The sequence below is a fragment of the Protopterus annectens genome, chromosome 2.part2 (genome assembly GCF_019279795.1).
Source record: "Protopterus annectens isolate FY-2018-M chromosome 2.part2, PAN1.0, whole genome shotgun sequence".
NCBI classification, from domain to species: Eukaryota; Metazoa; Chordata; order Ceratodontiformes; family Protopteridae; genus Protopterus; species Protopterus annectens.
The window spans coordinates 1,055,772,976-1,055,798,019 of NC_056730.1; positions in this window are offsets into that span (position 1 = coordinate 1,055,772,976).

Consider the following 25,044-nt stretch of genomic DNA (forward strand, 5'->3'; position numbering starts at 1 on the left):
CAGAAATGGACTTCTTGTTTCATACCGTCCACGTAATGCATGGTACATTCCCTGGATTTATGCTTTTGTACACAGATCCTGTGCTAAGAGGGGTTGTGAGAATGTCCGTCTCCCAATCTGCATGCCACTTCTACATTCCTCACAAATGAGGTTTTCTAGCAAATCCATAATTTCACTCCTTTGTTCAACCAATGATTTTGGTTTGTTCAAGTTTGTTAAGAGATTGAGAGGTAGTGGGCATGTGTAGTCTGTATTGTACCGTAACATTTGACATGCCTCAGTTTGGTGTGTTCCCCTTCAAACTTGTGTCTCTCCTAGTCATTAGTTCTTTCAGACTTTAGTCTTAGAGCTTGTAATATCAATATTTTGCATCATTTGTGGCCTCTTCACATGTTTAGGGGGATGACAGGGGAAGAATTGTGTAGAAAAAGCTGAAGTTCACCTCTAGTGTTAGCTATTTAACATGAAACTGTAACCTGTGCCTCTCATTACTTGTTTTTGCCTACTGGTTAGTCATTCTTCAGTCTTTCTGTCTGCAGTGCAATAGTCACTGATGTCAATGCAAGTCATTATGCATTTTTAATAATAGTATGACAAAAGGACTCTGTCTGCATGTGTAGTAATTCTGCTTTACTTCCATTCCCAGATAGAGATGAAGCATACATATTTGTCAGGCGCAGCAAAAAGAAAGCTTCAGCAGCAGAGGAATGAGGATGCAAAGAGACAGGGTTCCATTATGACATTTTTCTGTGGGTCATCAGAGAGGGGAGATTCAGGAAAAAGTCTGCCTTCAGGACAACACAATGGTTCTGCATTACAGTCGGACCACTGTGAGGCCAGCATCCTGTCAATAGAAAGTGACCACTCTCTTGCGGCTACATCACAGGCTACCTTCTGTGGACCTATAGCCATTACCATGGGTAAAAGCATGGCAGCAAATGCAGATTCACCTGAAGTGTTGCCTGGATCACCAGTCGTTGATACAGAAGGAGCCCATACTTCTGTAGTGACAGATGTGGCCTATGACTTGCAGGGAGTGTCAGGTACATTTTTGTAGGATCTAGGGACTTGGCCAGACTTGATTAGGGATGAGTTTAGGGTAGCTGCCATTCAGCATGGACCTGTGTAATTGGTGTTACCACAGTTTCCAGTCAATGAGCAGAAAAGAAGATTTACATCTGAGAACTATTTCCATGTGCTGCCTAATGGAGAGAGCAAAACGCACTTGGCTGACATATTTGGTCTCAAAGGATGCACTGTTTTGCTTTGCATGCAAATTGTTTGGACATTCTAACCATCTTCTCAGGTCAGTTGGTTACAAAGCATGGAGAGAGATGTCCAAAGCTTTACACAGCCATGACCAAGCACCAAAGAATACGGCATGCATGATGAAGTGGAAGAAACTGGACAATAAAATAAAGAGTAGGCAGATTATGGATGATAAGAGACAAGCAGTGGTTGAAAAGGAGATAACTCACTGGCATGGTGTGTTAGAACGCATTATTGCTGTTGTCCAGTACATGGCAGAACAGAACATAGCATTCTGTGGTACAACTGATGCCCTGGACACGTATGGCAATGGCAACTTCTTAGGTCAACTGCAACTTTTGTCGCAGTTTGATTCTGTCATGGCTGAACATTTGCATCGTATTCAGAATAAAGAGGTAATGGATCACTATCTTGGGAAGGACATACAGAATGAAGTTATCCAGCTGATTGCAAATGCTATTTTAAGGATTACTGTAGGGAAGGTGAAGGATGCTAGGTACTTTTCTGTGATTCTTGATTGCACGCCAGACATCAGCAATCAAGAACAAATGACTGTAGTAGTTCGGTATGTGGGTATTTCACAGACTGCAGCCACAGTTGAGGAACATTTTCTGGGATTTGTGCCTGTGAATGACACAACTGGGGCAGGGCTTACAGAAGCTCTTCTTCGGACTCTTCAAAATCATCAACTGGACATTAATGACTGTCGAGGACAAGGATACGACAATGGCAGCAACATGAAGGGGAAACGAGCTGGAGTGCAGACCCAAATAAAACAGATGAATTCAAGGGCTTTTTATGTGCCTTGTGCCTGCCATCATTTAAATATTATAGTTAGTGATGGAGCATGTTCATCAGTACAGACAGTGTCATTCTTTAGATGTCTGCAGAACATTTATGTACTCTGTTCAGCATCAACATGCCGATGGCAGATCTTAAAACGGCACACAAATGTCACTGTGAAGCCACTGTCGGAGACTCGTTTGGAATGCAGGGTAGACTGTGTCAAGGCAGCAAGATTTCAGTTGAAGGGAGTCACTGAGGCATTACAGGAGAAAGAGCAAACAGTACGTACAAATGATGCTGCAACATATCAACAAGCAAGAGGACTGTGCTCAGAACTTATGTCATACCAGTTCATTGTATGTTTAGTGGTATGGTACGATGTGGTGACAGAGGCAAATCGTGCAAGCAAAGTTCTGCAGAGTCCATCTGTTGATATTTCCACATGTGTCAAAGTGCTGGCATCCACTATTGACCTGCTAAAGAATTACAGAGAAATGGGATTTCAACATGCCATGGGTGAAGCCTCCAAGATAGCAGAAGAACTGGATATTGGCACCACATTTTAAGAAAAGAGACACAAGAAAGTAAAATGGTTCTTTGACTATGAAGGAGAAGATGAGACTGTACAGGATTCAGCGGTAAAATTACATGTAGAGTTCTTCAATATGCTGCTGGACACAACAATCCAATCATTTACTGACCAGTTTCAGCAGCTTTCAGAGTTTGATAAGGCCTTTGGATTTTTATCAAATATTAAAGCCTTGAGCGATGTTGCAGAAGACACACTGCTGCAACATTGCAAGGCTCTGAAAGAACAACTGACTGACAGGATAAGTGGCCACTGTGATATTGATGACTCTGACCTTGGACACGAACTTAAAAGCCTTTCTTGAATGATTGATAATGAATCATCACTACTGATTGTGTTAAATTTCCTTATTCGCAACCACTTGCAAGACATATATATATATAAATACTTATGTTTCACTGTGCATTAATTTGACTGCACCCGTTACATTGGCTACTGCAGAATGCAGCTTTTCTAAGTTGAAGCTCATAAAGACATACCTGTGTTTGTTAATGAGTCAGGAGAGACTTTCAGGCTTAGCTGTGCTCTCAATTGAGCATGAAGTGAGACAAAGTGTATCACATGGCAGCCTCATTGAAGACTTTGTCCGGAAGAAAATTCGTAAGATCCCATTAAAACTGTAGGTTAGGTATGTGCTCATATTTCCTTTCCAGTAATATTTTATAATGCTGTCAGGCAGTAATTTCAGGTAGTACCTTAGTGTTGCTTGTACGCTGTGTATTCACTTTTTGTTTGCGTACCTCCAACAGGTAGGACCATGAGGATGGAACTAACAGGATGTTAGGCAAAGGCATCTAGGAGCGGCAGGGCTCGTCGGGAGTGGCAGGACTCATGTGGAGTGGCAGGGTAGTGGCAGAAATCATCAGGATGGTAGGACAGTTGGGAGTGGCAGGACTCATTGGGCAGCTAGGACAGAAGTGCAGGAAGAACAGACAAGTGGCAGCAGGCAGAAGCTGAGGAGGTAAATGCATATGGAAGATGAATGACACGCTGGTCTTCACCTTTTTCTCTCTGGGTTTGAGTCTGCCTGTCTCAGACTTACTAATCCCCATTACTCGCTTGTGCATGGATTTGAGTCTGCCTCTGGCTCAGTAATCCCCATGTCTCTTTTGTGTGTTTATTTGGGTTTGAGTCTGTCTGCCTCAGGCTCCGTAATCCTCATGGCTTTCTTTTGGGTTTGTTTGGGTTTGAGCCTGCCTCAGGCTCTGTAATCTCCACGGCTTTCCCTTGTATGTTGTCTGTAGTCTTTTCTGTGTCCCATAGCTGTGTTGTGTACATCTGCAGTGTGACTGTTCTGCATGTCAGTAATTGCCTTGAGTGATGTCAGTTTATCTAATGCTGCTTAAGTCTTGCTATATTGCTGTCATTGTCCTGTGTTTGAGAGTGGAGTCTGTTCTGTTTTGTGGTAGTACTGACTTAATCTTGTGTGGATTTATGTTCAGTTTTGTAGTAAATTTGTCCTGGTCTTGTCTCTGTACTTGCGGGGGTGGGTGCCCCTGCCCTTTGTCTGAGTGGGTGTTAATGTTCAGTCTTGCTGTAGTGCAGTCTTTATCATGTGTGGGTGTCTGTCCTGTGTGCAAGTGTCTGCTTTAGTGTGCTTCTGTCCTATGTGAGGGAGCCTGTGTCTTTGTGTGTGTCTGTGTGGGAGTCTCTGTGTGGGAGTCTTTGCCTTTGTGTGGGAGTCTGTCAATGTGTGTGGGTGTCTGTGCGGGTGTCTGTTTTAGTGTGCTTGTGTCCTATGTGAGGGAGTCTGTGTCTTTGTGTGTGTCTATGTGGGAGTCCGTCTTTGTCACAGTCTGTGTGTGCCTGTGTCAATTTGTGAGGGTGTCTGTGTCAATTTGTGTGGGTCAGTCTGTGTGTGGGTCAGTCTGTGTGTGGGTCAGTCTGTGTCGATGTCTGTGTGCATCAGTCTGTCTTTGTGGGAGTCTGTGTTGGTGTCTGTGTGCGTCAGTCTGTCTTTGTTGGAGTCTGTGTCGGTGTCTGTGTGCATCAGTCTGTCTTTGAGGTAGTCTGTGTCAGTGTCTGTGTGTGTCAGTCTGTCTTTGTAGGAGTCTGTGTTGGTGTCTGTGTGCGCCAGTCTGTCTTTGTGGGAGTCTGTGTCGGTGTCTGTATCTTTGTGTACCTCTGTGGGAATGGCTAACTTGATGTGGTACAGAGGCTTTTTGTAATGTAACAACATTGCTACTAAATGCCAGTCAGTGTGGGTGTCTTTGTGAAGAGTCAATGTGGGTGTCTTTGTGTACATCTTTGGGACTGGCTACCTCGATGTGGTACAGAGGCTTGTCATAATGTAACAACATTGCTACTAAATGCCAGCTGTAGCTCTCAATCTCATGGCACAAAATCTGGACAAAGCCACAGATAATGGAGTTCCAGCCCCAAAGATCTGGGCAAATTTTAAATATTGCTCTTATAAACTGAAAATGTTAGAATAAAAGGTCTTACCATGCATGTTCTGAAGGGTATATGAAGTTAAACTGAAATGCCTGTCATTTAATGAATTCAGTCATCAATGATTTGCCACAAAAAAATCCATAAAACTCCAAATCGAGGAACAGACCAAACAAGAGTCACATCTGGACATTCTTTGAAAATCTGGGCAGTTGAGTATGCAGCCAGTGTCTGCATCTGTGAGTGGCTACCTTGCTGTGGTACAGATATTTGTCCATAATATAACATTGTCACTAAATGCCATTTGGTGTGTGTGTGCAGCTGAGTGGCAACCTTGCTGGGCTACAGGGGTTTCATAAAATCACATTGGTACTAAATGCCAGTCAGTGTGTGCACCTGTGAGTTGCTACCTTGCCGTGTGCACCTGTGAGTCGCTACCTTGCTGTGGTACAGGGGTTTATCAGAATGTAACATTGGTACTAAATGCCAGTCAATGTGTGTACCTGAGTCACTATCTTGCTGTGGTACAGGATTTATCATAATGTGACATTGGCACTAAATGCCAGTCAGTATGTGCGCACCTATCAGTAGCTACCTTGCTGTGGTACAGGGGTTTGTCTTAATGCAACCTTGGTACTAAATGCCAGTCAGTGTGTGCACCTGAGTCGCTATATTGCTGTGGTACAGGGGTTTGTCTTAATGCAACATTGGTACTAAGTGCCAGTCAGTGTGCGTACCTGTGAGTAACTACTGTACTGTAGTAGAGGGGTTTATCATAATGTAACCTTGGTACTAGATGCCAGTCTGTGGCTTGGCACATCAATTCTTAATGATCTGAATGTGTGACACTATTGGTTAAATGGTGCTGGATGAGCTTGACAGGGAAGAGGGTGCAATGGCAATGTGGTCACGCTTGATGTTCTCTTGAGTAGGGCCCCCAACTTGAACCTTGCTGGGGGCCCCCAAAATGCTAGCACTGGCCCTGGGTACTGTTCTAATATTATACTGAAAATTATTGTTATTTGAGGGCTGTACTTATGTGAAGAGCTTCAGTGTGATTTAGAAATGAAGCTCCTTTCCCCCAGGCTCAAGCTTTCTTCTTTCACTAGATTATGTGAAGCTTTTGAGGTAAAAGGCCTGAGGTAATTTGAAATTCCTGCCCAAACTGACAGAATAGAACTATTCATGCTTGGAGATCTAGTTTAACAGGCAGCTTTGGAAAGATAATTTAAATAAAAGGTGGAACCTTCTGAACATGCATTAACTCATTACTTTCAAGTGACACCTTCAGGTGCATCTGCAGTAATCTCCTACTGATACCTCTAGGCATCAAATATTGCTTATTCATATTTGCATCAATAACTCTAAAACCATGCTATGTACAAGGTTTTAAAATGTTTCATCTTAAAGCTTACACAGTAGCAAACTCAACTGCATTAATATTTTACATCTGTCTAGTGTAGGTAAATAGCTATTAACTGTTGTTTTTATGATATTAATTTATATAAATATAATTCACACATTTTTCTAAATATCTTAACATCCAAGTAACAGACAGTACTCTTTAGTCTCATATTAAAGCTCTCAGCTGAATGAATAAAATGTTGCTGGCAGTATGTGTGTAACTTGAGCGGTTGCTGAAATATTGTAAGTTGTTTACAAAATATTACAAATGTAATAGTTACTACCCGGGATTAATGAAACTTGTGCCATGCGTCAGAGTAGCTTTGGCGATCTAGCGCCAAATATGGTCACAGAGCGATTCAGGTAGGAGCTGTTTCCACGTGCATTACCAGCGTACGGCATAGCTGCGCAGCTCCCGGCAGATGTATGCTAATTACCCCATGCGCAGCAGTGTAGCATACAAATGAAGGTATATAGTGATTCGTGAAGTGGTGCAGGCATAGCATAATCATGTAGAAATGTAAAACAAAAGAAGGTTCACATTCTGTCAAACATAAAATCGGAACCATGAAAGCAGACCAAACTTACGTATTATAATGTTAATATATGCCAGTGGCTAAATATACAGCCAATGGCATAAAACAACATACACAGCATATAAAAAATAACATTTAATGTCATGGCCACACCAACGCAAAGTAAAACCGCAGTGCATCTGTGAGCAAATGGGTTCACAAGGAAAATATATTTAGATGTCATAAAACTGCAATGTAACACAATTCATGATATCCCCATAATAGTCAATGGCACGCATGCTACACCACAACCATGGCGCAAGGGTTGCTAAGGGTCTGTGACAGTGTTCCGTGCAGTAACTAGGAATTAGCAGTCAATGCCATGCAAATGAGTCAAGTAATACTGAATCGCAAACACCCCGCTGGTGTAAGGATGCACCACACGGCGTAGCAGTACAACACCGAGGAGTGGCCTGGAGGTAAACATGATATGAAGAGAGGGGCGCACCACCGTAGCTGTAAACACATTGGATCATTGCTAATCCGTATTGCGTGTTGCTAAGTAAAGCTGCAGGATAGGGGTTTGGAAGTAGCCATAGCTTTGCTTAGCTGAGAGCACACAAGGTAACTGAAAGTTCAGGTGAACGTGGATGAAAACGCGCATGAAACCCAGTAAACGGCTGTGCGCGGTGCGCACCACAGCTGAAACAGGAAGGATACGGGAAGACAATAAGGAAATGCTGCAGCATTGTAATTGGAGTACAAATGAGTAATTAACACCTAGAAACTCACAGTGGGCCATAGACAACAGCTAACAAGGCTGCTAGCAGCTGCCTGCAGAACAGGAAAGGGGAGGTGCTGTACAGCAAAGTAAAGAGAACTGTCACAGCAGAACAAAGCAAACTAGATCAGCTACATAACACATTTCCCAACACAATCCTGGGTTGTGAAAGTACAAAACAAGAAAGGCAGCAGCTGGATGCATGTCTGACAATGGGAGGGGAATCGGGTTGAAAATTGAAGTAAAGGGCAATAGATGAATCTCGGCAGACAAGCGTAAGTCAACACCAAAGGCCCCACAATAGCAGTACCTGCTGTAAAAACCAATAATTACCCTACAGCTGGAATAGCACAAACACACCCAATTACACCAGCATCATCCATTGCACAATAGTATAAGATGTGAAAGCCCCACACACACACTTGTGTATTCCCAGACACTCTGCACTATTGGTGTATACAGACGGGGAACTTTTAATATGTACATATTAGGGGCCACCATAGGTTTGATTCACCAGCATGTGTTGGAGACTGACGGTGGTGTGGAGGATGATGCTGACAACAATCTCAGGCACCGGAGGAGGAGAAGAGTGTTCAGACCCAGGGTAACCTACCAGGGGCTACATGATCTGGAGATAGTAGAGCATTACAGGGTGGACAGGGACATCATACAGTAACTTGTCGAGCTGTGCCGGCCATGACTCAGAGCCAGAAGTAACAGAGGGGGAACCCATCCCAGTGGACACGAAGGTATGTGTAAGCTTGAGAATACTAGCCACAGGTACCTTCCAAAGGTCAACTGGGGATATCATGGGAATCTCACAGGCATCAGCATCTAGGGTACTCCACCAGTTCCTGGTTGCCATGTTACCACATGCCAATGAGCACATATACTTCCCCCGAACACTGGAGGAGTTGGCCAGCAATATGCGTCTCTTCCACTATGTGGCAGACTACCCAGAGGTACTGGGTGCAATAGACTACACACACATACACATCAAGTCACGACCCGGTGAACAGGGTAGGCACTACATAAACCACAAGGGATTCCCCTCCATCAACTGCCAGGTTGTGTGCAATGCCTAGGGCATTATCATGGATGTGTGTGCTGGCAGCCCTGGAAGCTATCACGACTCCCACATCTGGCATGCCTCACAGCTGTATCAGGTATTTGCCAGGGGGGGACATCCCATATGGAACCGTGGATGATGACTCCCATCAGAAATGCATACACAGCCATGCAAGAATGCCATAATGAGGCACAATGCAGAAACCAGAATCATCATAGAGCGCATGTTTGGGATGCTGAAATCATGGTTCCATTTCTTGGACATATTTGGTGGAGCCTTGCAGTACTCTCCAGGAACGTGTGTCCACATCTTCATAGTATGTGCCATGCTACACAATATGATCCTGTGGAAACAGCTGCAGCAGGGACAGAATGGTGAAGATCATCACAGTCCACCACTTTTGCCAAGGGACCCACAGGCACAGGGGACTCAGACCACGAACACCCTGTGCTAGCCCCAGTAGGCAGATGGAGGCATGCCCAGTATGCCCATGCCTTGGCAAAGAGGGAACGTATAGCACACACACACTGACAGTAGGCACTCATGGACTGATTATTCATGATGACTGCTAATGCGGACCTTTCTTTGCTATTGATAGGTAGTTAGCTCCAGAGTATGGTATGTGTCTGAGATGAGAATGTACCACTATAGCATGTTCTGCTTTTTGACATTACAAGGTTTAGATCAGTACAGTGTGTAGCTTGTAGGGATTTTGATCTGTTTACATGGAGCATGTCCAACACCTGTGGGTTTGGCATAGCTTTGTATGTTAGGCAGAGGTTGCCTCTGGGTAGGCGGTATGCAACACAGTGTAGCTGTGGTTTTGTAAGACAGTCTGCATAGGGCACCTGTTTGAGTCTGGTAATACTCTTTGTGAGGTATGTGCCTGGCGTCTACAGTTACTGTAGATGTCTTCTGAGGTGCATACCAAAAGGGCCATTGTACTCTATGATGTGTTTTATGACTGATGAGTACAGTGGAACACTAATCTCTTTTTCCATGGATGACACACCTTTTCTGATGACATGTGGACCGTATACAGTTTACATGACTAATGTGGCACTGTGCTTATCAAAAGGGACACTATTGTCCACCTGTGTCCCGTGGTGTCTTATCACACTTTTGGTGTTGAGTAGACTACCACCTATGTGGTAGTTCCATGGGTACAGGGTTTTTAACAAAAGGCATAGCAATACATTTACAACATTGAGCTTGAGCATACATATAAACATCCATTGATGTACATATAGATTTACAAATTGGCACATATACAGTCCACCTTTCATGGTGGGAATATCAATTATGCAAAGGTTGAGAGGGATACAGTTATGTAATAATATTGCACAGTGTTGTGCAGAATGCATTGAAGGTATTCTCAGCCCATGTATCTTTAGCAAGACTCCCTGTCTGGAAGACTAAAAACTTAACAAATCATACCCACATCGTTTAAACACCACATGTCATATACCAGCACTGTATGCTGTCTTGTTTGCCACACACTACAACCTACATTAAAATATGCACATAACAACCTCCACCAACATATATATGTCCACCCTTCACAAACAGTTGCAGTATGTCCCTTGCTCTATGCACATGTTAAGATGCTAATATATCTGACACATAAATATCTCTCCATATGTGTGTGCAATACACACACAAGGTCCACACTGTTGTAAGTCCGTAGACCACACAGATGACCTGTTGGGCCATGCTATAACATGAACAGTTGTCACGTGTGCATAACAGTAATATTACAGGGAGTATTTATAGCTGCTAATGCTACATTACTATACTAGCCTGGTACAGCAGTTGCCAATGCTAAGCTACAAATTATATGACTATCATGCATGTGTTACACTGTCACATCCAGGTTTATATAGCTGTTTGCACAACCCCCCAAACACCAATTATACACAGTACTGTAAAGAACAGATGACATGATCAGATGTTTGACATTTAATGCTGAGCTACATATGTCACAGTTATGTCCCAATGCACACAGCTACACACTAATTTGTCCATGGCAGTAGTCATGCATGGCATCAGTGCATACATACCTACTGCTGCCACATATGCATGTTTCAAAGTATTTACAGTACTCTTCATAAACATCTACTACTTTCCGGTAACCACATATCTGTTACATACCTGTTTGTCACTTTCAGGTCCGTCAGTGTATGTTTTGACAATTTAATTTTTTTTGTTGGTATTAATTAAGTAAAGTTTGCTTTTACTTAATTTTCTTTGGTTATTAATTAATTTATTTTTTTTATTTAATTAATATTTTTGGTTAGTAATTCAGTAAATTTGTTTTACTTAATTAAATTTTTGTATTATTAAGTAATACTTTTTATTTTTACTCCTCTCCAGGTTTACAGATGCTATAACACGTGCAATGTAATGATTGCATGTGGGGATAGCAAGTACAGTCTGCTTTTATAGGTATCTGCACATGTGCATGTGATGCCCTCTGCACCAATTGGTGCCCAGCATTTGGTAAATGTACACAGCTTGCTGTGTGGTAATTGCAGTACTCACTGTCATAGCAACCCAATGCTATAAATTGCTAAGTTATGTAGGCATAGCCCTTTCAGATTTCCAGAGTGGGGCCCATGCTTGTTTGCTGTGGACACTGTTGTTTAAGTCAGAAGGTTGGTATACTTCTTATATCTGAAGCTAGAGGTGTAGACAGTGATGTACATGTTGTACTCAGACCAGACTATTGCCACTTCCAGTACAGAGCTATCAGTGTAGTGTTTAACTCACCCCTACAAATGCTTACACAAGATATATGTGAGTATGTAGTTTCTTTTCTACTTATATAATTAACTGCCATACAAAAGTAGTTATTGAGAAGTATTATTTTGGCACATGATCTGTTTGTGAACTGTTATACTGTGCATATTGATGTACTCACTTCTGCAGGGTTTGTGTTTTTTTATTGTTGACATTAGCACAGGATTCTCAGGAAAACTGGACAATTCCACTACTGAGTATGCCTACCTAAATCCTTGGTAGACCCTAAACACACACATATATTTACAATTTGGAGGGGGGTGCAGACATACAGAAAGCATTATGTATTATTGTGTGAGTGTTATCTTACTGGGCTTAAAGGATTGGTGTGCACCTGTTAGTTTATCAAGGCAGGTGGTCTGTCTGCATATTTCCCAACTGTGAACCTATCCAGATGCTAGCCAGATGTTAGCCTGTTATTCTTTGTCTGTGCAACCCACAGGTGTTTTCAGCACTGGTACAATGGCATTGTTACAGTCAATTGCTACCAGTACATGGCTACATCCTTTGGTATTTCTGTGTTGTACTCCTACATAAGGGTATGCTTGTGGAAGACCTCCCAAAGCTATTTGCAGAGTGTGTAACAGCAGAAATGCTGATATGCCTGTGTGTTTGTGCCTCTGCCAGGCCTATGAAACACTCAGATACATATTTGCATGGAGTCAGGGATAAGTATTAAAAGTGACGTACACCTTCCAAATAATAGAGACAGTAGGTGTAGACTTGAGTGAAGCAGTGCATATGGATTAGTACACCTTTTATGAAGTACAAGCGGTGTCTACTGTTATTATTGTCATTATTCATTGTGTAATACCCCACCTTTATGACTAACGTCAGTACTTTTCAGAGGGATTCAGAGGGACACAGCTAAAATATGTTTCACAATCAGGGACATCCCTGAAAAGTAGTCACAGTTAGGAAGTATGGACTCTGCCCTAATCAGATATGCCAGTGTTTGTCCTGCTATGATACTGTGTGGGGGTTGTAAAGTGCCTTTATAACATTATTTGCTGCTAGACTGACTGCTTCTCTTATCACAGTCATGTAATGCAATTCCACAACAATTTCTGGTAAAGATCCACAGAACAAGCTTTGTGTTATTGCCTTCCTATTTTTCCTTTACATTCACTCATTGTATTGCATGATATATTTATTTCAGCACCAAGTTATTGTATATCTGCTGTGGCTTAGTGGTACTTCATGCAGTCTAGTGTGTCCAAGGCCTGGGGTTCAAGACTGACAGAGGTGTTTTATTTTGGTGTTGAGCAGAACAAGGGCCCTGACATACAGAGTGACTAAGGCACTTTTAAGCAGTTGTAAGCAGGTTTGTGCGGGTTTGCGCGATACTTAGCAATGCTTAGCTAAGCACACACATGCGCACACTCACTCAAACCTGCTAACTACTGCTTAAAAGTGCTTACTCCCGCTAACCCCCACGCTAATTTCTTTGAAAGAAAAGAAAATGGGGAGATAGGAAAGTGGTGATAAAGGGTGCACAAAGAGGGAAAGACAGTAGGGAAACCAGCTTGGGATGTGCAGGACGGGTGTAGGGAAGGTCCATAGCTGCCCATTTCTTTACCAGCAACAGCTGTGCATATGTTAGATATTTGGAGTGAAATTTGAAACCTTCCACCCCTGAGAGAGGGGTGAGGACAACAAAGTATTTTGTACTGCCAATTATAATTATCAGTTTACATGTCCAGCGGACATGTGTGCGAAATGGGCAGCTATGTATGGGGCATAATTTTTTTGTGGGAACAGATTGCCCTTTTTTTTTCAGGTGAGAGTGGAATGTGAGGTAGAGGAAGTATGTATATTTGGGGAGGTAGGTTGGGGAGGTAAACAGGCAAGACAAACAAGATGCATACAGGGGCGGAGTATGACACATGGGGTGGGTGAACACCATTGACGGGGACGGATGTTTGGAAATCGCAAGCCCATGAGCCCACAGATGGTAACAGTGGAACTGAGATCCCCACCCATGGGCAGTCACCACTGCACCTTCACAGCCCCGAGGGTGGCTGTGCCAGGGGCTGCATAGGAGGGGCAGGCTCACCCTTGAGTTGTGCCACTCCAGCCTTGAGCTGGCATAGGGGATCAGCGACTGAATGCTGGATCTCCCTGCGCACCACAACCAGGACCATTTGGAGGGTGACAGGTGTCCCTTCTCCACCCATGCTTGCACAGGGGGGTGAGCCCCATCCCCTGCAGTGCTTCAACCCAAAGGTGGCATAGGACCAATGGAGGAGGGGAGCCCAGGCTGGGCACCAGACCTGCTGGTGCCAGGTGCAATCGCCAGCTGAGGATGGACAGGTGGGTCCACTGGGACCGGCTTTCCCATACGTTCTGTGATTAGGTGTGTTTAATTACAACATAGACAACAGCATTCCAAATTAGTTGTAACAGCATGCAGTAATATTCCCATTAACCCAACACACCAGGGTTCCAACAGTTGAACAGCAAGCATAACACATGCATATATTGAACAACAGTGGACATTATAACAGCATGCAGGGATGATTGGTGGCAAAAGGCCACCAAGATTGTGGTGTTTGAACAGGGCACATGCATCAAAGTAAATGCAGATATTTATAGAACAATAGGACATATGTCCCAACAAATGTTTTGAGATTAGACATACCCATTGAGGTGTGGAATTGCATTGTTTATGCACACACAGTAGGGTGTTAAAAGAAACCTCGATTAACATCTTATAAGTACTTTTAGTCTACACTACATTCCCATTGACTGCAGGTGTATATCTCCTACATGTATTATTACACTAGGCAACATGCATTAAGTTGTGTAATGGGTTTGGCTAGTTCATTATATACCTGACCTATATCTGACATACTAACTGTTCAAGATGCAGATGTTACTGCTACATAGTTATATATTTTATTTATATTTATGCATCTACATATCTGGATGTGTTCACGTGACATTTTCAGTTAAATTTCTGCAGAACCCTATATTTCATGTAGCACACTCACATTTCTGGGGAACACATTAACAAGCTACTCATGTGCCAGATTTACCTATGCATGCCAGCCATTAACCGACTGTTGAGGACTGTATATATGCTTCACAGCTACTGGCACTTCCTTCATCCACTTTATATGGGACTGCCCAACTGTGGGTTTACAGCACTTAATACAACAGTATTATTTATATAATGCAAGGATACAACAACATTTCAAAGTAAGTGACACAGACACACTCCAAGTATTATACTTTTATTAATTACATTACACACTTTTCTACACGCTGTCTCCTTTATTTGATATTACAATGCATACAGAAGACTTATTCAACACATATTATACCTTTATTAATAGGTTACAACACTCTTTTTCCTGCTCGCTCACTTATTTTATATGACAGTACATGCAGAGATATTATTCCGGACTTATTTTACCTTTATTAATGGGTAACTACACTCTTTTTCTGGCTCTCTGACTTATTTTATATAACAGTACATGCAGAGGAACTATTCAAGCCATTTTATGGCTGTATTATTGGGCTACAACACTTTTTTTCAGGCTCTCTCACCTATTTTATATAACAATACATGCAGAATAATTACTAACCTGCCTGGTGGCGCAGCCTTAGCAGCCTATCTGCATAGGCTTACTGATTCACAGCATGGACACCTGCAGCTGTGAAGTAAATAAAGGGATGTTGAGACATACCTATCCATTATATAGACTAAATTAGCATGTCTTACATACTGCATTCCATGGCTACCTACTCAGTAGTGGGGCATCTTGCATGTCACGGGCTTCCTGCATCCATTGGTTCAGTAGGTCATGCTTCCATCTCTTCAGGTCTGCATGGTGGTGATGGACCTGTTCACCAGTCTGAGGAATGCCTGTGGCACTGGTGAGATCATGAGCTAACCGGTTCCAAGCCTCTGCTTTATACTCCATCCCTTGGAACTGGGCCTGCAAGAGTCTTGACTCATGACGGTGGACAAGGAGCCAAACCATGTATTTTGACTCCTCGATGCCCCAGCGTTGTGCTCAAAAGTGAGTACCCTCTCCAGCACCAGCCGTTCTAACTGCAGATGGGAGCTACAATCAGTTATGGTGAGCATTCCCGCAGATGGAGCTTAAATATGCCGCATTTCCCACACTTTTTTGTGATTGGCCGTTTTTGAAACTTCTAGGCTGACTGCAGACCTGCTTAGCAATGGTTAATCTACCATTTATAAGTATATGTATGTTAACAGTGGATGTTTATCCTAAGCTGTCATGGCTTAGTGGTTCAGTATTTTGATTATGGTGCACAGTGTCCCGGGTTCGAACCTTTGTCATTGCTTTTTATTTTACTACTGTCCAGACAGGCTAGGGGGTGTGGCTGTGTTTAGGCAACTTTGCTCTACATTGCTCCACGTTGTCCTATGCTGCGCTGGTTAGCGCGGTGCGCAGCTCCATGCAAACCTATTGTGCTGGGTAATTTCTGTTTCCACAGGGGGTAGCACCACGCAAACAAGTGCAAACACGTGCACACAGCCTTACAGAGGCTTACACAGGCTTAGGCGGGTGCACATTCGTGTATACAAGCTTAGACCGCCTTACACAGGCTTACACGGTTGCACACACGTGCACACAGGCTTCGACGGGTTTACATGCATGCACACGCGCACACACAGTGTAAGCAGCTTTGCAAGCAACTTTAAAGCTCATAAACGAAAAAGCACTAAACCACTGAAAAATAATAAAAAAGATCCAGACCAAGAATGAAGGCGAAAATAGCTTTATGTACAAGCGCTTTCATCTAGAAAAGACTTCTTCAGATACAGAAAACACAGGTGCTACACATAACTTATATAATGCCTCATAAAACATCCAATTACAATTTTAAAGGAACATACACAATACACTAAGAACAATATATATATATATATATATATATATATATATATATATATATATATATATATATATATATATATATAAACAATTAATGGAAATGTGAAAAATTAAAAAAAATTATTTAACCATGAGCAAATAACAAACATAGGCATTGATTTTAAATTTTTTTTTAAAAAATCCTTAATCCTCCCTAAACAAAATAATATTAAACCCTAACTGCTTTGGCTAGCAAACTGGCTTAATACTCACATATTCATTAAGACCAGGTACATAAAGCTATTTTCGCCTTCATTCGTGGTCTGGATCTTTTTTATTAATTTGCAAGAAACTTTAGTGATAGCCATGGCGTACACCTTCGTTTTCTGGATTTCAGTTTAGACAACTGTAGACACACCTCTTTTAGTCCTGAGTAACTCACAGCAAACACATGCCACTCTGCTCCAATAAGCTTACAGTCTTTTTGATACATAACCCCTGATGATGTCACCCATCTTGTACTCTGTTACTCCCCTTATCCTACTCTTACACTCTAGTGACATGGTTCACATAGCAGGAAAAATTGGGATTCACTATCCTTATCCTCATTTGCATAGGACTGCCTACTAATGCTTGGTTACATCTCTCAGACTGAGCTTCCCCCCTTAGCAACCTCTACTCAGTAGCCATGTTGTCTTCAGCCTGCCATTCACTTGCATGGCAGATTAATATTTTGAATAAAATCCCTATTTGTGGCTTTTATTTTTTTGTTTTTCTGGTTTTTAGAGCGCAGCACGTTTGCGCGGTGCTGCGCTACTCTTAAACATCGGAGATCGAGGAAAAAAAAATATTTATTTTTTTATTTTGCAACAGAAAAAAATGCCAATGCCCATATATTTGGCCATTGGTATGCTTCCTCAACTGGATGCATCCTTTATATGGAGCTGTCATGGCTCCATTTTGCTATTTGCAGAATGGTACTCAGTTGCCAACCGAGTACATTTCTGCAAATAACACTACTCTTACTCGGACAGGTTAGTGTTTCCTGGATCACAAATTTACCTCATTTGCATGGCTTTCAGCAGCAAATGAGGTAATTTGCATAAACTAACCCTGTCCGTGCAAGAGTCGTTTTAGGAGCTCTCTTGCATGCCTCTGCCGGCTGTTCCTGGATCACTCGGCAGACATGTTGACTGCATGGAGTCTTACTCTACTCTTAGACTCCGTGCAAGCCTTTGTGAATCCGGCCCATTGTCACCAACAAGAATGTATTTGCAGAAACTACAATTATAACATGGGAAAGTGCCTGTCTTTCTTGATGTTTGCCTGCTTCATTTCCTGGTAACATAGCCTCCGTTTAAGGTTAATACAATTCCTATAGGCAAACTGGTCTGTCATCAATGATGTGCTCTAAATTCAGAAATTACTTTTAAAATATGCCAGTTTCTAAATATAACTTTTTTTAACTTCGGCAGTCCTATTATTATAGGCGGTGCCATCTCAGCTTATAATGTTGTATAGCTGTATTCACAGAATTCTTATTTGTCATTGTCTTCTTATTAAAAAAATGGTCTAGCTTCCCCTTCCCTACTTTGAATTACTTCATTCATCATTTCACTCAATAAATTTCCATCGTGCCCCTATATGCAAACTCTTGAGTCATTTTGAGCATTTGCTTCTTACATTTCTCCTGCTCGGTATTAAGTCTGCTCACTCTTAACAATTGACTATTCCATTAAAAAGGTGCAGCACATGCATTCTATTCTTATATGTATAGCGATTGGCATGGACGTTTTTTCTAAAAATGTTAGTATTCATTCCCTCATTGTTCTTCTCTATTTTTGTCTAGAAAAATCTATTTGATTTTGTGAGAAATTAAGTTTAAACTTTAAAAAGCTGGTAGATTCATGACTCACACATATGGCACACCTGTGACCTGTTTGTAAGGTTTGCTATGGGTGACTCTCCACAAGGGCATCTAGTAGTGGATGCAGATTATGCACTGGAACCTTGGTTCATGACACTTATGAGAAACCCACACATTGCCGTTGAGCAAGGATACAATGATGTACATGCTCAAATTAGGAATATTATAGAACATATATTTGCTTGCTCAAATTAAGATTCTAGTGTCCAGACACATCAGGTGTTGCCCTCCAATTTTATCCAGTCACCTCAGCCAAAATACTCATAGTCTATGCCATGTTGCACAATATAGTTCTCAGGAAAAACCTGCAACATGGACGATGAGGTCAAGGACTGCAGTTTCCAGGACCACAATCAGGAACAGAAAATACAGGTGAGCAGTCTGAGGAAGAACCAGCAGAGATGGATGATCCTGGCAGATGTAGGCATACACAATATGCCATGGCCCTGGTTAAGAGACAGAGGATAGCACAAACACTCATTACCTAAGTGAAAACCTAAATGCTAAGCATGTGCATACATTAAAAGTATTAAATCTGTAAAAAAATCAAAATATAAATGATCCATAGCAATGTATTTCCTATGAACTATGAGTACTCTCATATACATATATTATTTTGCCTGATACTGTGCATCATGCATTACAGTTGCCCAGTGCAAATACCCCAACAGTGACCAAGCCAATTTTAGCATCATTTGCATAAATTTATGAGAAAGCAAACATTACTAAGTTGTAGGACTGCATTAGTTGGAATACAATACAAATACAATGAGGATCAAGAAGTACAGAACAAATCATTTACAAGTGAGCAGGAAAAAGAACAATAAACAATAAAAAATAACAGTTTCTGCAATACATTCCATTAAATCAAGCAAGCATTAGCAACTCACCCCTTGCATTAGACATAGGCAACCCTAAGTCACAAAGATATGTGTGAAGGGCAGGGCACAGTCATCATCACTTACATGGGGGAGGTTACAGACAGCCAAGCCTGACACCAAAGAAGTGGGGTTCATATTATATGATCGATTGCTAGAAATACCGAATGATCTATTATTGAACCCAAATGCATGAAACCACAAAATGTCAAAGGAATGGATCAGCAATTTTTTTCCCAGGGAAAAAATTTGGTGATCCAAAAAAAAAATGTACAGGCAACATAGAGTGGGAGCTTCGTCCACCACACCCTCCACACCCTCCTACCTTAAATATACCAAATTTGAGATCACACCGCAGTGAAAACAGCAAAGTCTGGAGAATGGCTCATATTCTGTGGTTTCATCCATTCGGGTTCAACAAATGAGTGTTCGCTATTTCTAGCATTCACTCATGTAATACGAACCTAAGAAGTGAGTGTGTGCTAGTGATAAACCAGTTGATCAGCAAGGATCCATTATCAGGACCAGCAACAACCCATTTATATCATTCAATTGTCAATTGTAATGTTTATTTTTATTTGTTTGCTTTTTGGTGATTTGGGGCATTTAGGATAATGAAAAGTTAGCATCCCTGATGAAAGAATTCCTCCATTATTTTGAAGGGATTCAGGTTTGCGTCTATTACAACTTTTATGACCCTTCGCCTAAGGCATAGTCTTGACTTGATTTATCTACTGAATATGATAACCAATCCCCCACTGGCAAAATTGATCTCCAGCCTTAACTCTTTCACTTGCCTTGAAACTTCCTCTTATTCATCTACCTGGTCTCATGCTGGTGACATGCTGTAATTTAAATGATGTTTCACATGTTTTTTTTTTTTTATTTTGCAAGCCTTCTAAAAGAGTTGGTCTATATTTATAGCACATTATTGCCCAGTGCAATGGATGTGTTTGCCCCATTTTGTTTGCATCCTATCTCTTTCAGGGCTCTCACTTCTTGGTATGACTTGAAATTCCACTCCCTGAGATGGAATGAGCAAAAGCTGAAATATCATGCTGGTCAATAAAGTGATGGACTTAATCTGGATGTGCATTATGCTTATTATCAGTCTGGAAGCTCCCAGAAAAGGTGATTTTCCTATCCAGTGACATTTATGCAGCAAGAAACTTTTTAACTATTGTCTTTTGGGACACAGATATGCTGTGCATCCCTGTTTTTTTTTTCCTTGTCGAATTTTCACATCTCAACAGCAAGAGTGGATTATGTGGTATCATCTGACAAGGCTGCCACCATGAGATCATCATTTATTTATTTATTTATTTACTAGCTCACTTTCCTTACTACTTAATTACTTTATTAATTCAGCAAGTGGACAAATTTTAAAGCACTTTTTCAGACACTACCTGAGTCAAAGCCAGCAACACTTATAAAGAGACCTACATGGTACAGTTGCATTATTTGCAAACAAGTTGTAATTGATACACTAAAAGCAAATATATTAGACATCACCTGCTAATGCCCATGCTTATTGCATAGTAATTTATGTAAAAAAAAGTTGTTTGACTTCATATAGTAAGCAGTGGGGTTATACTGTGGAAAATAGAATTATACAGAGTGCATGTGGGTGGGGTGGGAAAAGCTGTAACACTGCAGGGAAAGTATAGTAGCTATGATATCTCTATCTGTCGGTTTATCTATCTATCTGTCTATCTATTTATCTATCTATCTACATCTGTATGTCTGTGAACTGCATAATGCTAGATTACATTTTATCCATTGCCTTTTAGCAGGTATATTCATGTTCATCTTTTAGGTAATCCAGTAGCTTCCTCCTGCATGCTGGGTATTTTCTGCTGCTTCACACATCTTTCATTGCCTCCATCTAGCTTTATGGACTGTGCACTGTTTGAGACATTGAGAAGCTCTTCCTGTTCCTGCATCACATTTTGTTTTCCTACTTATGATGAGCTGATGTCAGTGAGTTCAGGTATGCACTCTGCAAATTCTAGAATGGATATTCTTGAATCCAAGTTGGATTTTTCTCCCTGGGTGTTCTGGATCCAGTTATTTCTCAGATTCTGAATCTCCTTTTGAGTTCTGGAATTTCCCATCTGCTTTGTAGGATGTAGTACTTAATTAGGTTCTCAGGAAACTATCTGTGGACCTAGACAGTATTTGCAACTTTCATTCCATCTCTAACTTGCATTGGCAAACATATTGTGAAGGTTATTTACTCATAGATTGAATTACTTACCTGTCATTGAGCTTAGGGTTGTACTTCAGTCCAGTTTCTCTACTCACTTTAGTACAGAAAGTTCTCTTGTAATGGTGGTTAATGGCCTCCTCATACAAGACATCAATGCTGCTACACTGCTTTGGTCCAGCTAGATCTTATTGAGGCATCTGGCACTGCTCACTATGTTGTCTTAGCCATTTGTCTTTATTCCTACTGTCTTTTTCATTTACTAACAGAACTAAATTGCCTCTATCTGTCCTATGTATTTATAGGATTATTTTCAATGTTTATAGTTTCACCACATACACTTTGAAGTGCTTGTACCTGGAGCCATTATTGTTTACTGTGCTAATCCTGCCCCTAGATGAGTCTATTTGAAGGAGAAGGTTGTTTTGTCATTGATATGCTGGCAATACTTGATTACATCCCTCCTAGTTCCTTGTGGATAACATAGAAGCTATCCTTTACTAGACTTGTAGTAAGTTACATTTTAACACACACAAATCTGAAGCCTTAGTTGTAACTGCTACTTTCATGGACTCCTCTAGTTTGCTGGTTCCACCACATATTCTGTATGGTAACAATAAGCTATTGATTGTACTAAGATACCTAAACTTGGTATTTGCAATAAATGACTGTTATTTGTGGACCAGGTGGTAGCTGTAATTAAATCATCTTGTTTTCATCTGAGAAACATCACCAGGATCAAGCATTGTATATTTCTTATGCATCTTTCAATCATCGTACATGATTATGTGGGTGTATATTACCATGTCAAAACACCGTAACAGTGAATACGAAAAGGCTGCCACGTATTCAGCGAAATCCAATGCCGCGATTCGCTGAATTCTTACAGGGCAAAGATGTAGTTGGCCAACTACACAATTTTGCCATTTTCTCCACTCTAATGAGATCTCAGAGATGGTATATTTAGTTAGGGGGTGTGGGGGGTGAATTCCCCCACATGGGTGGGTTTGGTTTAGGTAAAGTAATTCTGTAGCATTGCAGGGCAAGTGTTTGCTTGTCCGACAAGTTTTCAGCAAATCGCAGAAATGGATTTCACTGAATACTTGTTGAACTTTTTGTATTCGCTGTTACAGTGTTTCGACATTGTAATATAGACCCGATTATGTACCTCTTATGTATCTATCAGTCATCATGCATGGTTATGCACCTCTTATGTATCTATCAGTCATCATGCATGATGTGTACCTCTTATGGACCTATCAGTCATCATGCATGATTATGTACCTCTTATGTACCTATCAGTCGTCATGCATGATTATGTATCTCTTGTGTATCTATCTGTCATCATGCATGATTATGTACCTCTTGTGCATCTATCAGTCATCATGCATGATTATGTACCTCTTGTGCATCTATCAGTCATCATGCATGATTATGTACTTCTTGTGCATCTATCAGTCATCATGCATGATTATGTACCTCTTGTGCATCTATCAGTCATCATGCATGATTATGTACCTCTTGTGCATCTATCAGTCATCATGCATGATTATGTACCTCTTGTCCATTTTTCAGTCATCACACATGATTATGTACCTCTTGTGCATTTTTCAGTCATCATGCATGCCTTGGTTTCTTCTTGCTTAGTCTGTTGTAACGCCTTTTATCTTAGACTTTCTAACACTTATTTTGATCCCTTTTATTTTAGATTTACTGAAACAGACCAGTTATAGTTAGTGCAAAACTCTGCTGTTTAATTACTCAGTGGTATGCATATCTCCTTCATGCTTTGAAATCTATCTGGTTACACATGATGTCGAAAATATTAGTGTTGGTTTTATTAGTGCTACAAGATTTGGGATCTGCTGTCATATCTAAAAGTGTTATCAGTGATCTCCTATTACCCACCTTGATCATTGCATTGTAGAAGCATGAGCTACTAATAATTCCTATAGTGCAGGATGAAACATCTGGTGTCTGGTCATTTGTGTAACAAAGTTAATGCCTCTGGAATCTATCACAAGCATCCTAGATAGTGGTTTTTTTTCATGTGGCCTGCTTCAAGAGATCCCTTAAGTTAAGACTATCTTTTTGATCTCAATCACTTTAAATTAAGTTATTTTCACAACTGTCCATTACATATTACTTTATTCCCTAACAGTACTTAAAATAACTGTAATAAATTTGAATTAATGTCTTCATTCTCACCTAGGCTCATTAGCATTATGTGGTGAATGAAAAGGTGACATCATGGGCACAAATATCAGAAATAAAATTCAATCACATGTTTACTGGGTTCTCCGGAATCTGCAACTCCACCAGTGTAGTGTGCAATGAACTTGTGATCAATGGCCATGCCTTTGAATGTCACATGGTCCTAGCCCAGCTCTCCCCATAGGTAACACCTCTCATGTGATCCCTGGTCTGTATCATGGATTCCACTAAGGGACCACACCCAGGACACATGGTCCTTGTCCCTCACACTATAAGAGAGATGTGGAGGCTCTGCCACAACAGTTACCCCACCCATTCACCAATCTCAGGTTATCTCACCCGTGGACAAGGCTTTATCCCTATGATCTGGCATAAAAGCCATATTTAGATGGCATTCAATGTCCTCCATTCCTTCTTCATATGGGGTATTTGTATAAAGAAAATCAATACCAAATATGATCAAAAGACCACTTTTACTAAGTTCAGAGGTTAACACTACACGATCTGCCCTTACAGATCATTTTAAGTATAGTCAAGTTTCCTTTCAAAGGTGAGAATCAAACTTTGGACTTTGCATCAGTGAGGTAAACAACTTAACCATTAGGCTACAGTTCAGTATGCAAATGGCTTTACATTTATGTCAACAAATTTTAACAATGTCAAGATTCAGATAATCAATAAATTGTATATGGCTTCTGTAAGATAGCCCTTTTCTAAAATAATATGAAATATAAGGGAAACATGTCTTAATGCATCTTTGGAATGCCATAGAGAATTAGACTGATCTAGATACACTAACACACAGAAATACAATGAACCCAGTAATGCATTTAAACTCAATACATATTCAGGTATTTTTCACAGAACAGTTTCCTCAAATACATTCTACCCTGTATTAAAGTCATTATGGCATTAACATATTAAGCTGTGTCTCTTACCTCAACAGCTGCTCCTTTGTCTGCAAGTATAATATGGCACTTTATTATTTTGTAAACGCATAACAAAATCTCATTGATTAGGATTACAGTTAAATGGTCTAATCCACTTTTTATCCAGCTAGATATCATAATTCTGACTAAAAAGCTGATACAAAACTACTCGCATATTTTGTTTGAGATATAAGAAAATCTGACAGTACCTTAAATTCATTAACTGCATTGTGCTGTTTGTCAGTCTGTGCAAAACATACTTTGTTATTAATATTTCTATTTGGCACATACACATCAAATATTGCTTATTAGCATTCATTATAGAATCGTTACAATTTTTAAACCATTATGTATAATTACACTTCTGTGACAGTTGGAAATATTTCAAATGCCTTCAAGTCACCCTTCCAATATAAGCTATATATATATATATA